The sequence below is a fragment of the Pongo pygmaeus genome, chromosome 4, assembly GCF_028885625.2.
Source record: "Pongo pygmaeus isolate AG05252 chromosome 4, NHGRI_mPonPyg2-v2.0_pri, whole genome shotgun sequence".
Lineage (NCBI taxonomy): Eukaryota > Metazoa > Chordata > Mammalia > Primates > Hominidae > Pongo > Pongo pygmaeus.
The window spans coordinates 165,092,642-165,109,702 of record NC_072377.2 but is presented as its reverse complement, the minus strand read 5'-3'; the positions used below and the strand labels follow the sequence as shown (position 1 = coordinate 165,109,702).

Sequence of the window (17,061 nt, the reverse complement as noted above, 5' to 3'; positions counted from 1 at the left end):
GAGTGTAGCACTGCCTAGGGTGAAGCAGTGTGGGAGGGTATGAACCCTCTGGGCCCACCCCTCTTCCCTCCTTATGGAGCCTCCAAAAGCCATCTGTCTAGCCTGGCAGGGCCCCTGCGGAGGGCTGCACAGGTTGTGCACTGCAAAACTCTAGGAGAGGCCACTCCCGTGGGCTTCTCTGTGGGGCCTGTTGAGGTAAGGCAGAGCTCCTTTAGGGAAGGGTGGCAAATGGGATTTCTCCCATTGCAGACATGTGTTGCTTAGCAGACAAGGTGTCACGGTAGCCTAATAAGGTCTGGAGTAGGAAAGTGGGATGGGAGTGGCTATGAGTGGCCAGCATCTGCCTTCCCAGTCCTAAGATATGGAGAATAGAAAATGGAATTGGAGGCCGGGCGTGGTGGCTCACGCCTGTAATCCCAGCACTTTGGGAGGCCGAGGCGGGCGGATCATGAGGTCAGGAGATCAAGACCATGCTGGATAACACGGTGAAACCCCGTCTCTACTAAAAATACAAAACAATTAGCCAGGCGTGGCAGCATGTGCCTGTTGTCCCAGCTACTTGGGAGGCTGAGGCAGGAGAATGGCGTGAACCCAGGAGGTTGAGATGGCAGTGAGCTGAGATCGTGCCACTGCACTCCAGCCTGGGTGACAGAGCAAGACTCTGTCTCAAAAAACAAAAAGAAAAGAAAATGGAATTGGACTAGGAGATATCTTGACAGTCCCCACCCTTGCAACTTAGCAGCGACTCAAAAATGAAGCTGCCAACCCTCATTCCAAAACCTTACAAGACCTGAGGCTCGTATATACACTAGTCCCCCAGGAAAGCCTTCCCCAACCCTAGAGCCTCTCTCCCCAGAGCCCCATCAGGTTTCCTTTTTAGGGCCTCCTATTGTTCATCTTTACCTAAACCTGGATTCATGTTTGGGCAGAGGGGCTGTAGTTGAGGGTGTCATCGCCTTCTCAACCCTCTTGGGGAAGGTTTGGGCTAGACCTGGCAGAGGGGGTCGGATAGGGGATGTCCCTCTCCAGGTCTCCCCATGGAGTGAGACCCTTTCCCCCTGAGTGCCATGGCGGCTCCCCAGGCATCATCAAGCCACCTGGCATCTTGGTGCTTTGACATGAGATCTAGTAGAGACCCTGTAAAGGAGGACTGTGGGCACTGCCTGCTCTCTCGGCATGGGCTTCTCCAGCTGCCCTGCGCTTGGGCATCTTACAGCCTGGAATAAATCCTCCTGGCCATGTCCCCTCTGCCTGGACCCAACTACAGAGTGATGCTGCTGATGCCAGAACTGACCCCTCTGTTCCAACAGGGGGTGGTGCCCTCAGGTCCCAAGAGGGCTGCAGGCTGCAGGCTTCCCTGAAGTGAAGATGCAGCAAAGTGGAAGACAGCACACGGAAACCATGCAGCAGCTCCCTCTGGGGAGGAGAAAGAGGGAGCCGCGTTGCTCTATACCCTGTGGACTTCTTGCAATATGAACCTTCATGGACCTAAGAAAAATAATAATAAAGGAAAAAATAGCCAGGTGGGCTGGTTCACACCTGGAATCCCAGCACGTTAGGAGGCCGAGGCAAGTGGATGACTTGAGCCTAGGAGTTCCAGACCAGTAACAAGGCGAAACCCTGTCTCTACCAAAAATTGTCTGGGTAAGGTGGTGCATGACTGTAGTCCCAGCTCCTTGGGAGGCTGAGACGGGGAGGATCTCTCAAGCCTGGGAAGCTGTGGCTGCAGTGAGCTGTGATTGTGCCACTGCACTTCAGCCTGGGTGACAGAACGTGTCCCTGTCTCAAAAAGAGAGAGAGAGAGAGAAAAAAAGTTTGAGGCTTGGCAGTAGAGCCCCGAATGAGGAGGTGGCCAGGCCAGCAGTGAATACACACTAAGAATGCGCTATGACCATGTGGAGGGGCTCTTGTTCTCAACCCCTTGTGCTGGCCTCAGAAAGGAGATTCTTTTTTATTTTTTTTTTTGAGACAGAGTCTCGCTCTGTTGCCAGGCTGGAGTGCAGTGGCACCATCTCAGCTCACTGCAACCTCTGCCTCCAGGTTCAAGCAATTCTCCTGCCTTAGCCCCCTGAGTAGCTGGGATTATAGGCACCTGCCACCACGCCCGGCTAATGTTCGTATTTTTAGTAGAGACGGGGTTTCACCATGTTGGGCAGGCTGGTCTCAAACTCTTGACCTCAAGTGATCCGCCTGCCTTGGCTTCCCAAAGTTATGGGATTACAAGCATGAGCCACCGCACCCAGCCAGGAAGGAGATTAAATTCTGCCTTCCCAGGAAATACTCTGTGTATTTGTTCATTCAGACAGCAAATATTCCTTGAGCTCCTGCTACGTACTGAGCACTGCACTGGGTGCTAGTCAAGGTCCCTGCTTTCCGGGAACAAATAGACCAATGGGGTGGGCAGGCAGTGGGGAATATGGAGGTATAGGCAGGCAGTGGGGAATATGGAGGTATAGGCAGGGAGTGGGGAATATGGAGGTATAGGCAGGGAGTGGGGAACATGGAGGTATAGGCAGGGAAAACAGCCATCAGAGCAGTGGTTAGCATCAGGACAGGGGATCTAAAGGGACTTCCATCAAGGTGGGACATGAGGGGTCAGGAAAGGCCTGGAGGAAAGGAGGTGGAAACTGGAATCAAAAGAATGAATAAAAAGCCTGGGAGAGTTGGAGTGTGGTGGATGGGGGTGTTCTATGCAGAGGGTGTCCCTGGTGAGAGGCCCAGCTCAGAAAGGGGATTTCTTTTTCTCTCTCTCTCTCTCTGTTTTTCTTTTCTTTTCTTTTCTTTTTTTTTTTTTTTTTTTTTTTGAGACCGGGTCTTTCTCCATTGCCCAGGCTGGAGTGCAATGGTGCAATCACGGCTCACTGCAGCCTCAACATCCCAGGCTCAAGCAATCCTCCTGCCTCAGCTTCCCAAGTAGTTGGGACTACAGGTGTGCACCACCATGCCTGGCTTATTTTTTATTTTTTGTAGAGATGGGGTCTCGCTGTGTTGCTCAGGCTGGTCTCAAACTCCTGACTTCAAGCAATCCTCCCACCTCAGCCTCCCAAAGTGCTGGGATTACAGGCATGAGCCACCAACCCCAGCATGGGATTTCTTATATGATCCAGGAGCCACACTGGCATTATCTCCAGCTACCCTTTGACCCCAGACGGCCTTTCAGTAGAACCTGGGCGCACGCGCCTTGCCTGGCCTTACTGTACAAGCACATTATCTCTGCCCAGTGGGCCAGTGAGCTCCTCAGCCAGGACTGAGCCTGTGTCTCTGTGGCTGCCCTGCTGTCTGGCACCGTGCCAGGCGCATAGTAGGGCCCAATGTCTATTGGATGATTCTGTTTGCTGCAAGTTCATGATTTCCCATAGAGAGGGGATCCAGGCCTAATGGGCCATTAGCTCATCAGACATATGTTGAGCACTTACTGTGTGCCAGATGTGGGCGAAGCCTGGGGACTTAGTGGAGAATAAACATGCAAGGTTTCTGCAGGAATGGAGCTAACCTTGCCCTGGGGGAGATGCAGCGTGTGCAGAAAAATGTCAGATAGGGATGATTGCTGGAAACAGGAGAAAACAGGGTGAGGGATAAGGAGACTGGTGAGGCCGGGCACGGTGGTATGAGCCTGTAGTATCAGCCACTTGGGAGGCTGAAGAAGGAGGATTGCTTGAGCCCAAGAGTTCAAGATTAGCCTCGGCAACATAGCAAGACCCCATCTCTAAAAAGTTTAATTTAGAAAAAGAGGACCAGTGGGGGTTGCCAGGGAAGGCTGGCTGGGTAGGTGACATTGGGGCCTTTACCCTTGTGAATACTGGCAGGAAAATCCAAGGGGTCAGGTGAGGGAAAGGAGATATGGCTCCTGGCAAGTTAGAGAAATAGAAAGCACTTTGAGAGGTCAAGGCGGGAGAACTGCTTGAGCCCAGGATTTATTTTTTTATTTTTTTTATTTTTTTGAGACAGAGTCTCACTCTGTCGCCCAGGCTGGAGTGCAGTGGCGTGATCTCGGCTCACTGCAAGCTCTGCCTCCTGGGTTCACGCCATTCTCCTGCCTCAGCCTCCCGAGTAGCTGGGACTACAAGGTGCCTGCCACCATGCCCGGTTAATTTTTTTGTTTTTTTGTATTTTTAGTAGAGACGGGGTTTCACCGTGTTAGCCAGGGTGGTCTGGATCTCCTGACCTCGTGATCCACCCGCCTCGGCCTCCCAAAGTGCTGGGATTACAGGCATGAGCCACCGCGCCCAGCTGAGCCTAGGATTTCAATACCAGCCTTGGCAATATAGTGAGACCCCATCTCAATTAAAAAAATTTTTTTAATAAAAAGAGAAACAGAAAGAAAGCCATTGACGCTGAAGCAAAAGGAATGAGGGCATGAGAGGGGAACACAGTAGAGAGATGGGCAGGGTCTAGGTGGCACAGAGCCCTAGCAAGGTAAGGTTTGGGGTTTGTTTGTTTGTTTGAGATGGAGTTTCACTCTTGTTGCCCAGGCTGGAGTGCAATGGCATTATCTTGGCTCACTGCAGCCTCTGCCTCCCGGGTTCAAGCAATTCTCCTGCCTCAGCCTCCTAAGTAGCTGGGACTATAGGCGCCCGCTGCCACCATGCCCAGCTAATTTTTTGTATTTTTAGTAGATACTGGGTTTCACCATTTTGGCCAGGCTGGTCTCGAACTCCTGACCTCAGGTGATCCACCCGCCTTGGCCTCTCAAAGTGCTAGGATTACAGGCATGAGCCACTGCTCCCGGCCAGGTTTGGGGTTTTATTCCAAGTAAACAAGGAAATCTTCCAAGGTTCTAGGCAGGCATGTGGCATGATCTGATTTGCTTTTTTTTTTTTTTTTCCAGATGGAGTCTTGCTCTTGTTGCCTAGGCTGGAGTGCGGTGGCATGATCTCAGCTCACTGCAACCTCTGCCTCCCGGGTTCAAGCGATTCTTCTGCCTCCTGAGTACACCACGCCGGCTAATTTTTTTTTTTTTGCATGTTCGGTAGATATGGGGTTTCACCATGTTAGCCAGGATGGTCTCGATCTCCTGACTTCATGATCCGCCCGCCTCAGCCTCCGAAAGTGCTGGGATTATGGGCATGAGCCACCACGGCTGGCCTGATTTGCATTTTTAAAAGATCACAATAACTTCCAAAGCATGCTATGGTTTCCCTCTAGCCCCAAAATAGATTCAGGATATATTTTCATGGATGAACCAAAACAACTTGCCAGTATACTGGACATAGGTTAAGGGAAGGGAGGAGTTCTCAAGGGCTCCTAGACTTAGGGCCTGTGCAACTGGTTACTCTGAAGCTATTCCCAGTAGAAAGAGCTCAGTTTTGGGGTCAGGCAGGCCTAGGTTTCAATCCTTACTTAATCTCAAGCCTCAGTTTTCTCTTCTGTAAAACTGAGACACAGGCCGGGCGCGGTGGCTCACACCTGTAATCCCAGCACTTTGGGAGGCCAAGGCGGGCAGATCACCTGAGGTCAGGAGTTCAAGACCAGCCTGACCAACATGGAGAAACCTCGTCCCCACTAAAAATACAAAATTAGCTGGACGTGGTGGTGTATGCCTGTAATCCCAGGTACTCGGGAGGCTGAGGGAGGAGAATTGCTTGAACCCGGGAGGTGGAGATTGCGGTGAGCCAAGATCTCACCATTGCACTCCAGCCTGGGCAAAAAGAGCCAAAACTCCGTCTCAAAAAAAAATAAAAATAAAAAAGCTACGACATGATGACAGTTGCACATAGAAGGTGTTAATTCTTGTCCCTTGACCAAAGAGGTTATAGACGTCCAGAAAAATAGTGTTCTGTTTAAGGTCCTGTTGCTGGATAGATAAGCAACTCCAAGTTTGTTCAGAGGCAAGTTTGTTCAGAGAGAAAGGAGGAAGATGAGTAGGGGCTCTGAAGGCAGATCTAATACAGCCAGTTCAAATCTTGGCTCTGAGCTCCTATAAAGTAGGAATATGTCATTTTTATCTCCTATGCCTGAGATAATTAAATGAGCTATTGCATAGTGGGCACACACAGTGCCTGTGCTCAGGAAATTTGGGGAGTGGATGGCCAGCAAGACGCCATCCAAATCTCTAAGTCCACATCTTCTGCTGAGGCTACATACCAACAGCTTCCCAAAGAATAATATCCTTTATGCGATAGCTTCATTTATATTCTCACTTCATTCCTACAACTATGCTCTGAGGTATATCAGTAGTATATCTTAAAATTTTTTTAATGTTTTAATTTTTTGTAGAGATAGGGTCTCTCTATGTTGTCCCAGGCTGGTCTCCAATTCCTGGGCTCAATAGATCCTCCTGCGTTAGCCTCCCAAAGTGGTGGAATTACAGACATGAGCCACTGCGCCCAGCCAAGGTTTAAAAGGCTGAAAAATAAAAAGAATACAATTTCTTGGCCGGACGCGGTGGCTCACGCCTGTAATTCCAACACTTTGGGAGACTGAGGCGGGTGGATCACCTGAGGGTCACGAGTTTGAGACCAGCCTGGCCAACATGGTGAAACCCCATCTCTACTAAAAATACACAAAATTAGCCAGGCGTGGTGGCGGGTGCCTGTAATCCCAGCTACTAGGGAGGCTGAGGCAGGAGAATCACTTGAACCTGGGAAGTGGAGGTTGCAGTGAACCGATATCCTGCCATTGCACTCCAGTCTGGGCAACAAGAGTGAAACTCCATCTCAGAAAAAAAAAAAAAAATAGTAAGTAAAATACGATTTCTTGACCTGTGAGAATCCAAATGTCAGCTGCAATAAACAAAGCTTCATGGAAACACATCATGCCCACTCGTTTATGTCTTATCCATGGCTGCCTTGGCTACAATGACGGAGTTGAATAGCTGTGACAGAGAGTGTGTGGCCTGCAAAACCCGAAGTATTTACTCTCTGACTCTTTATAGGAAAAGGGTGCATAAAATGTGTACTCTAGATGTAAAAAGGAAGGAAGGAGGGAAAATAAAGAAAAACAAAAAAAGAAAAAGGGTGCAGAGCCCTGCTGCAAATCACAGCTCTTGCAGGGCAACATTTTCTCTCAAGGCGGCAGACTGGATAAACACCACCCAGATAATCCAGGGGCCACCCCAAGGCGATGGCGGAGGGAAGAGTTTCAAGTCCAGAGAAGGAAGGGAATTGCAGGGAACCGCTCCAACCGGGAGGGGCCTTGCAGAAATGAGTCCAGCCCCCTCTTTTTAGATGAGAAAATCTGAGGCCCAGAGACAGGAGGCAATCTGCCCAAGGCCACCCAGCACGTGGTTAACAGCCCGGTCCCGGCGCTGCCTCCTTCTCCGCAGGGAGAAGCCGGCCAAAGTCGGGGGTCGCAGCCCAAGGGCGACACCTCCGGGCCTGGGGCCTCCTCCGTTCAGCGGGGCCCCAGAGGGTGGGTGCAGGCCGAGCGCCGCGCGGCGGCGGCCTCTCCCCAGCGGGAAAGGGGAGGCGCCTGTGGAGTGGCCTCCCTGCAGTTCCTGTTTCCCGCTCTGCGCTGCAGCCAGCTTTGCCTTTGGAGCAAGGGCCCCCCCAATCCCTCCCCCGTCTCGCACCCCCCACCGCGCAGTTCCAAGAGTCCGCCCTCAGCCAGCCGGCTACCTGGGCTGGGGATTTGCTAATGCTTTTTTCTTTTCTTTTTTACAAAGCACAGAAGACACACCCAGCTTCCTAGAGCTCTGAAGCAGCATTTGATCGCGTGTGGCTGAGGAAACTGGAGCTTGTAGCTGATAAGGAATCGGGAGGAGAGGTCGGGAGGGCATTCCTGGGGTGCTTGGCTCCAGCTACCCCATTCCGCCAGGGCTTCCTGCCCCGCTGGAATCCTAGCCCGGCCCCTGCCTGCTTTTCTCCCGGGTGAATTGGGAGGGCTGCCCCAGAGGAATTCAGGAGATTCCCTCTCATGTAGCCTGGAGAAATAAGAAAAATATTAGCAGGCCGGGGGCGCAGTGGCTCATGCCTGTAATCTCAACACTTTGGGAGGCCGAGGCGGGTGGATCACCTGAAGTTGGGAGTTCTAGACCAGCCTGACCAACATGGAGAAACCCCGTCTCTACTAAAAATACAAAATTAACCTGGCATGGTGGTGCATGCCTGTAATCCCAGCTACTTGGGAGGCTAAGGCAGGAGAATCGCTTGAACTCGGGAGGCGGAGGTTGTGGTTAGCCAAGATAGGGCCATTGCACTCCAGCCTGGGCAACAAGAGTGAAACTGTCTCAAAAAAAATAAATAATAGCAAATATTTTTAAGGGTGCAGCTCAGAACGGTTGCTGGAGAGGAACTGTTGATGGAATGGCTAGACCCTTCAGCACTACAGGCTCAAGCTTCCCACAGCTCCCAGCTTCCATCACCTGCACCCTTGTTCCCCCAAGTCAGGGCTCTACTCCTGCTCTGACTCAAGTTTTCCGTTTCTCCAGTTTCCCCACCTTTTCATGAGCTCCCCCCCAATCCCCACCCCGTGCCATTGGTTCCTCAAGGATAACTACTGGAGCCTCCCCTCTTCCCTGGACAGTCCCTTCACCTTTCTGCTCTATAACTTGCCAGCTCCCTTCCCTCCAGGACCCTGTGTCCCCCTTCTAGTCCCTTCAAAGTAATCTGTTTTGTTGTCGCTGTTGTTGTTGGAAACAGGGTCACCCAGGCTGGAGTGCAGTGGTGTAATCATAGCTCTCTGCAGGCTCTACCCAGCCTCCTGGGCTCAAGCGATCCTCCCGCCTCTTTCTCCTGAGTAGCTGCGACTACAAGCTGGTGCCACCACGAGGTCCAACGGAAGCTGTTTTTAATTTTCTCACACACCCTGTAGATCAGGGCCTGGGAGGTCAGTTCACTCTCTTGCAATCTTTTTTTTTTTTTCATTCTATCACCCAGGTTAGACTGCAGTGGCCCAATCTCGGCTCACTGCAACCCCCACCCCCCTAATGTCCCACTCTCCAGCTTAACTTCCACCTCAACCTCCCAAGTAGCCGGGACCACCGATGGGCACCACCAGGCCCAGATAAGTTTTTGTATTTTTGGTACAGACGGGATCTCACCATGTTGCCCAGACTGGTCTCAAACTCCTGAGCTCAAGTGATACGCCCTCCTCGGCCTCCCAGAGTGCTGAGCTTACAGGCATGAGCCATCACACCTGGCTCTTGCAATCCCTTTCTCCTCCCTTCTCCCAAACACATTACCACATGTGGGTTTATTACATCAATCTTTCCTGCTCACAAATCCTCTTGTTCCTCTCTCTTGCCAGCTTCTTGGAGGTGGCCCTCACTGGTGTTGGGAACAGGTGCTTGGTGTCATAAAAAACAAAGGATCTCTCAGCAAGGCTAGTTTACTTTCTGCAGAAAGGGTGCCACTCGGTATCAGTAATTGCCACAAGAGCACACACGAACAAAGGAGACAGGGTCATTTATAACCTGATGCGTCCACCCTACTGCTGTGTCCAGTTTCCGTTGGCTGGAAGGGTACCTCACATTCTATACTTGTCCCGATTGGCTAGTAATTTAGAACTTTCCAAAAGAGGCAAAGGCAGAGGAGAACAAAGGAAGGAGGAAGCAACCTGTGGAATGCTGAGAAAGGTAAAAACACCTCCAAATAAGGAAGAGGAACAGGCTATGACCTACTGTTGCTTGTATCAGTATAAGCATGCCAGGGCAAATATCTAGGCTAAAATGTGGGAGCTAAGAACACAAAGTACACTGATTTCTTTATTACGGCTAGCAGATTTCTAAGAATGTTAGCACAGGTCTTTGAATAAATTTTGCTTCTAAGAGAAGTTACTGTTTATTCCTAATTAGACGGGAAGGAAAGTCCCTTTGAAAGGGAAGCTCTACTTCACTTTCTGCACTGGTCAGAGTGGCTCACAGCTGTCTTCATCTTTATTCCTGTCACCACCACTTCAGCCTCCAGCTGGAGGATCCACTGACATGTGGCCTCTGTTTCTTAGTCCCTGTAATCAATGGTGCCCTCCACCCACTTCAGCCATCCTCCCACCATCACATCCCTACCTCCCATCCTAGCATCACACCTCCTCTGAAATCCCAAGGTCAGGGGTTCTCTTTGACCAGCACTTCCTCCTCCTGCCATTCATTTACTCCTCCCTCCAGCATATCTTCAACTTCATCTGGGCCCCAAATCCAACGTCCTTTGTTCCCCTCCCTTCCAGCCCTGTCTGTCCCCAGACAGTTCCCTTACCCAGACTCATCCACTAGTATTAGTTTTATATTACTTCCTGTTACTTAAAAGGCTTTCTTACAAAGCTTTTGTTCTTTCACAGAAATGTCCTGGTTTTCCTCCTGCCTCACTGGCTGCTGCTTCTCAGTCTCCTTCACAGGTTCCTCCTCTACTTGGCAAGAAAATATAATGTGCTCCCCCCAGGTGTGGTCCTGGAACTGCTTCTCTTCCTTGTCAACGCTCTTCTCCTAAGCGATTCCTTCCCATGCTGAGACATTTAAGAGCACATATAGGCCGGGCATGGTGGCTCACGCCTGTAATCCCAGCAATCTGGGAGGCCAAGGTGGGCAGATCACCTGAGGTCTGGAGTTCGAGACCAGCCTGACCAACATGGAGAAACCCTGTCTCTACTAAAAATATAAAATTATGTCCGGGCATGGTGGCTCACACCTGTAATCCCAGCACTTTGAGAGGCCGAGGCGGGCGGATCACGAGGTCAGGAGATCAAGACCATCCTGGCTAACACGGTGAAACCCCGTTCTACTAAAAATACAGAACAATTAGCCTGGAGTGGTGGCAGGCACCTGTAGTCCCAGGTACTCAGGAGGCTGAGGCAGGAGAATGGCATGAACCCAGGAGGCGGAGCTTGCAGTGAGCCGAGATCGCACCACTGCACTCCAGCCTGGGCGACAGAGCGAGATTCCATCTCAAAAAAAAAAAAAAAAAAAAAAACAAACAAAAAAACAAAATTAACTGGGCATGGTGGCTCATGCCTGTAATCTCAGCTACTCGGGAGGCTGAGGCAGGACAATTGCTTGAACCCAGGAGGCAGATGTTGCAGTGAGCCGAGATTGTGCCATTGCACTCCAACCTGGGCAACAAGAGCAGAACTCCATCTCAAAAAAAAAAGTACATATAAGCCAATCACCCCATGTTTATTTCTTCAGTTCTGACTTCTCTGAACCCCAGATTCCTGTGTACAGCCACTAACTAGACCTTTCCTCAGGGATGTCTGTGAGTGATCATGAAGCTTGCGTGCTTTTTTTTTTTTTTTAGAAACTTTTCAAGCTCTGTTGAGAATGGCCTGAAATCCAGGCCCTGGGACACCCTCAGGCCTCTCACCCTCACTGAATCTAAAACAGAACTTACCTCTCTTCCCCAGACTTCTCTTGCAGGCGTCTCATTCCCAGCCCTCGCCCACCATGTGCCTATCATGCCTGTTAGAAACCAGGCCTCCCACAGCCAGGCACCATGGCTCACTCCAGTAATCCCGGCACTTTGGGAGGCCAAAGTTGGAGGATCTCTTTAAGTCAGGAGTTCAAGACCAGCCTGAACACATAGCAAGACCCCATCTCTACAAAAAAATTAGCCAGGAATGGTAGCACGCAGCTATGGTCCCAGCTATTTGGGAGGCTGAGTCGGGAGGATTGCTTGAGCCCAGGAATTTGAGGTTGTGGTGAGCTGATTGTGCCATTACACTCCAGCCTGGGTGACAGAATGAAACTCCCCTGGCCCCTGTCTCAAAAAAAAAGGAAGAAAGGAAGAAAGAAAGAAAAAAAGAAAAGAAAAGAAAAGAAGGAGGGAGGGAGGGAAGGAGGGAGGGAGGGAAGGAGGGAGGGAAGGAGGGAAGGAAGGAAGGAGGGAGGGAGGAAGGAAGGAAGCAAGCAAGCTGGGCATGGTGGCTGATGCCTGTAATCCCAGCACTTTGGGAGGCGGAGGCAGGCTGATCACCTGAGGTCAGGAGTTTGAGACCAACCTGGCCAACATGGTGAAACCCCATCTCTACTAAAAATACAAAAATTAGCTGGGCATGGTGGTGGCTGTCTATAATCCCAGCCACTCGGAAGGCTGAGGCAGGAGAGTCGCTTGAACCTAGGAGGCGGAGATTGCAGTGAGCCGAGATCACGCCATTGCACTCCAGCCTGGGCTACAGAGCAAGACTCTGTCTCAAAAAAACAAAAGAAAAGAAAAGAAGAAAAGAAAAGAAACCAGACCTCCCCATACCTCTCACTCCCAGATCTAATCAATCATTAAAGGCCCTCCTTATCTCTGGAAACTCCGCCAAACCAGCCTCCAGGCATCTACCTCTTACCCCACTGCATCCTTCCTCCAGACCCCAAGCTTTCTATATACAAATCCATGCTGCCATGCCTCATACCACGCAGTGGCTCCCATTTGTCTCCTGGAAACCCCAAACTCCAGCCACTTCTGGAATCTGCAGTTCCACCTCTCATCCCCCTTCCCTGTGGTGCTGCTTGGATGCTCTTCTATGCCTCTGGCCTCTGCATGTGCTGGTCCTGGCTCCTCTCTTTGCCTGGACAACACTTACTTGTCCTGCAAGACTCAACTTGGCCTTCTCTGCCCCATATGTCTAGATCATGCCATAACATTCAGTGTTCATCTGTACCATGCTGGAATTGCTTGTCTGTCTGTCCTGTCCCCCAAGTGGAAGGTAAGCTACACTGGTCTTGTAAGCAGGGGCCTGGCACACGGCAGGAGCTCAATATTATGTGTGTTGAATGAGTGAATGAACAGATGAATAAGTGGATGAATCAGTCTGGATGCCAAGCACGGAGGTGGGACATTACACAGCTGTCATAGTGTGGAATGTGGGGGTGGTGTTCATCACATTCATGTAGTGGATAGGCTGAGAGCTTTAGCTTTGCACTGAAACAATCAGGAGTTTCTGACATTATTTATGTGTGTGACATGGGGCAGGTCACTTGGCCTCACTGTGCCTTGGGTTTTCCCACCTGTGAAATAGGATGATAATATCACCTTGAAGTGTTTGCAATAAAAAGCATGCCCTTGGAGAGCTCCGCAGACAGTTTCTGCTGCATAGAAGAATGACAGTTTTGCTTTGTAAATCAGGCTGATGGTACTTATCTCCCAGGATTGCTATGAGAATAAAATGAAATAGCCCGGGCATGGTGGTTCACACCTGTAATCCCAGCACTTTGGGAGGCCGAGGCGGGTGGATCATCTGAGGTCAGCAGTTCGAGACCAGCCTGCCCAACATGGCGAAAACCCATCTCTACCAAAAATACAAAAATCAGCTGGGCATGGTGGCCGGCACCTGTAATCCCAGCTACTCGGGAGGCTGAGGCAGGAGAATCGCTTGAACCCGGGAGGCGGAGGTTGCAGTGAGCCGAGATCACACCATTGCACTCCAGCTTGGGTGACAGAGCAAAACCCTGTCTCAATAATAATAATAATAATAATAATAATAATAATAATGAAATAATGTTTGTAAAGCAGTTAGCACAGTGGCTGTAGTTTTGGCTGTAATTCCTAGGGCACACTTGAGTCCCATAATATAGTGTGACAGGCAGGAAACCTTGGTTCTCCATGAGTAACTCAGAGACAAATTTCTTTTCTCTGATGCTCAGTTTTTACATCTGTAGAATGGGTCAGTTCATCGGGCCCTCTGGAGGTCCGAAATGCCATGATTCTGAGTTGTGCCTGGTCCTTATCATCCTGATACTGCCGGGCACTCTCTTACTGCTTTTGAGCCCACTTTCCAAGTAAAGAGGAAAGACTCCTCTGTCTCTCCAACTCTGCTCCCTCAGCCTCATCAAAGCTGATTTACTCGGTGATTCATCCCCTCTGAGGTCCCTGGTTCCTGTGCTTCCGGCTTTCAGTGGGTGCTAATGGGTCAATCAGAGACACTAATGGAACCTACAGGAATTCAGTGTCAGTTCACTAATGGGTTGCCCCATCTGCCCGCTCTGTAACCTAATGCCTTCACCCTACTAAAAGGACTCAGGGATTTCCTGTTGGCTCCAATCTGCTGGTTTCCGACATCTTGAAAGTCAGAGGACAGGAAGGGACAGGAGCTGGATTGATAGATGGTGGGACAGAGTGGGAGATGATCTGAACCAGCAGTCGGGATATATCTGGGCTCCCATCCCAACTCTGCCACTGACTTGCTGTGTGAGTTTGCACAAATCCACTCCTCACTCTGGGGCTTGGTTTCCCCATTTGTAACATGAGGCAGGTTGGTCTATGAAGAACTTGCTGCAGGTGACATTCTGGAATTATCATATAGCATTGCTTTTGCACCTGAGAGCTGAATGTCTTTTCAGCATCATTCAATTCCAAAACCTATTGAATACCTACTATGTGCCAACCTATACCAGGCACTGAGGATCAGGGGTGAGTGAGGCACAGTTCCTGTCCTAGGAACTCTCAGGCACCATCTCATCCTGCTACTATTTTTCTTTTTCTTTTTTTTTTTTTTTTTGAGACAGGGTCTCACTTTGTCACCCAGGCTGGAATGCAGTGGCTTGAACACAACTGACTGCAGCCTCAACCTTCCAGGCTCAAGAGATCCTCCCACCTAAGCTTCCAAAGCAGCTGGGACTACAGGTGCACACCACTACACTTGGCTGATTTTTATAGTTTTTGTAGAGATGTGGTTTCACCATATCGCCCAGGCTGATCTTGAGCTCCTGAGCTCAAGTGATCCACTCACCTCAGCCTCGCAAAGTGCTGGGATTACAGGGGTGAGCCACTACGCCCAGCCCTGCGACTGTTTTTCTATTCACAAAACAGAGGTGGAAAGAGAAGGAAGGCTTCCGCACTTCCTGAAGATCCCCTGTGTGCCTGGCTAAGGGCACAGAGAAGATAAAGATGGTTTCAGATCTTTCAGTCCTTTCAGTTCTCTGACTATACAATTTTCTCTTGACTCCTGGCCCTTGTACAAGCCATTCCCTATGCCTGGCATTGTCTTAGCTCTCAATTTATTTTTCAAGTCTCACCTTCATTCATTCATTCATACATTCATTCATTCATTCAGTTCACACGGAGAGAACACTTACCTTGTGCCAGGTTGTGGGATTGGGATCTAGGAGTGAACAAGATACACTCTGTCCCTGTTTTATAGGAGCTTGCAGATTTTTGTTTTATTTCTTATTTTTATTTTATTTTTATTTTTTTAAGATGGAGTGTTGCTCTGTCACCCAGGCTGGAGTGCAGGGGCACGATCTTGGCTCACTGCAACCCTCGCCTCCTGGGCTCAATTGATTATCCTGCCTTAGCCTCCCGAGTAGCTGGGACTACAGGCATACGCCACCATGCCTGACTAATTTTTGTGTTTTTAGTAGAGATGGGGTTTCATCACATTGGCCAGGAAGTCTTGAACACCTGACCTCAAGTCATCTGCCCACGTTGGCCTCCCAACCTCCTGAGACTACAGGCATGAGCCACTGTGCCTGGCCTATTTTTATTTTTTGAGGCAAAGTTTCATTCTGCTGCCCAGGTGGGAGAGTAGTGGCATAGTCATATCTCACTGCAGCCTCAGCCTCCTAGGCTCAAGCAATCCTCCTGCTCAGCCTCCTGAGTAGCTAGGACTACAGGCATCTGCGCCACCACGCCCAGTTACTTTTTTATATTTTGTAGAGATAGGCTCTTGTTTTGTTGCCCAGGCTGGTCTCAAAATCCTGAACTCAAGCAATTCACCTGCCTCAGCCTTCGAAAGTGCTGGGATTACAGGCGTGAGCCATCATGCCTGTCACCCCCGCATCCCCCTCTTTTTTTTTTTTTTTTTTTTTTGAGACAGTGTCACTATTGCCCAGGCTGGAGTGCAGTGGTGTGATCTTGGCTCACTGCAAGCTCTACCTCCCAGGTTCACACCATTCTCCTGCCTCAGCCTCCCGAGTAGCTGGGACTACAGGTACCTGCCACCACGCTCGGCTAATTTTTTGTATTTTTAGTAGAGATGGGGTTTCACCATGTTAGCCAGGATGGTCTCGATCTTCTGACCTCGTGATCCGCCTGCCTTGGCCTCCCAAAGTGCTGGGATTACAGGCGTGAGCCACTGGAGTGCAGTGGTAGATCTTGGCTCACTGCAACCTCTGCCTCCCAGGTTCAAGCGATTCTCCTGCCTCAGCCTCCTGAGTAGCTGGGATTACAGGTGCCCACCACCATGCCCAGTTAATTTTTTTTTTTTTTTTTTTGAGACGGAGTTTCACTCTTTTACCAAGGCCAGAGTGCAGTGGCGAGATCTTGGCTCACTGCAACCTCTGCCTCCCGTTTTCAAGAGATTCTCCTGCCACAGCCTCCCAAGTAGCTGAGATTACAGGCGCCCACCACCACACCCGTCTAATATTTGTATTTTTAGTAGAGATAGGGTTTCACCATGTTGGCCAGGCTGGTCTTGAACTCCTCACCTTGTGATCAGCTCGTCTCGACCTCCCAAAGTACTGGGATTACAGTCATGAGCCACCACGCCCAGACTCTAATTTTTGCATTTTTAGTAGAGACGGGGTTTCACCATATTCGTCAGACTGGTCTCGAACTCCTGACCTCGTGATCCGCCTGCCTCGGCCTCCCAAAGTGCTGGGATTATGGGCGTGAGCCACCGCGCCCATCCCCCTCTCCTGCTGGGCATGGGGGCTCACACCTGTAATCCCAGCACTTTGGGAGGCAGAAGCAGGCAGATCACCTGAGGTCAGGAGTTCAAGACCAGCCTGGCCAACATGGTGAAACCCCCGTCTCTACTAAAAATACAGAAATTAGCTGGGCGTGGTAGCATGTGCCTGTAATCCCAGCTACTTAGGAGGCTGAGGCAGAAGAATCATTTGAACCTGGGAGGTGGAGGTTGCAGTGAGCCTAGATTGTGCCACCACACTCTAGCCTGGGCAATAGAGGGAGACTCGGTCTCAAAAAAAGGTAAAAAAAAATAATAATAATAATAAAAAAACAAAAACCAGACCGGACACAGTGGCTTGCACCTGTAATCCCAGCACTTTGGGAGGCCGAGATGGGCAGATCACGGGTCAGGAGTTTGAGACCAGCCTGGCCAACATGGTGAAACCCTATCTCTACTACAAATACAAAAATTAGCCGGGCATGGTGGCGTGCACCTGTAATCCTAGCTTCTCAGGAGGCTGAGTCAGGAAAATCGCTTGAACCCGGCAGGTGAAGGTTGTAGTGAGTCGAGGTCGTACCA

The 17,061-nt window shown here is 50.3% G+C and overlaps 1 protein-coding gene across 1 annotated transcript in view; it reads right to left on the bottom strand.

The window, feature by feature from the left end:
- Window positions 1-8,547, bottom strand: part of FABP6 (fatty acid binding protein 6) — a 49,729-nt gene extending 41,182 nt beyond the window's left edge. Inside the window, exon 1 of the mRNA XM_054488670.1 lies at window positions 8,473-8,547. The gene's annotated coding sequence lies outside the window, so the exon portion shown is untranslated. The remainder of the gene's footprint in view (window positions 1-8,472) is intronic.
- Between the last annotated feature and the right edge of the window lie 8,514 nt (window positions 8,548-17,061).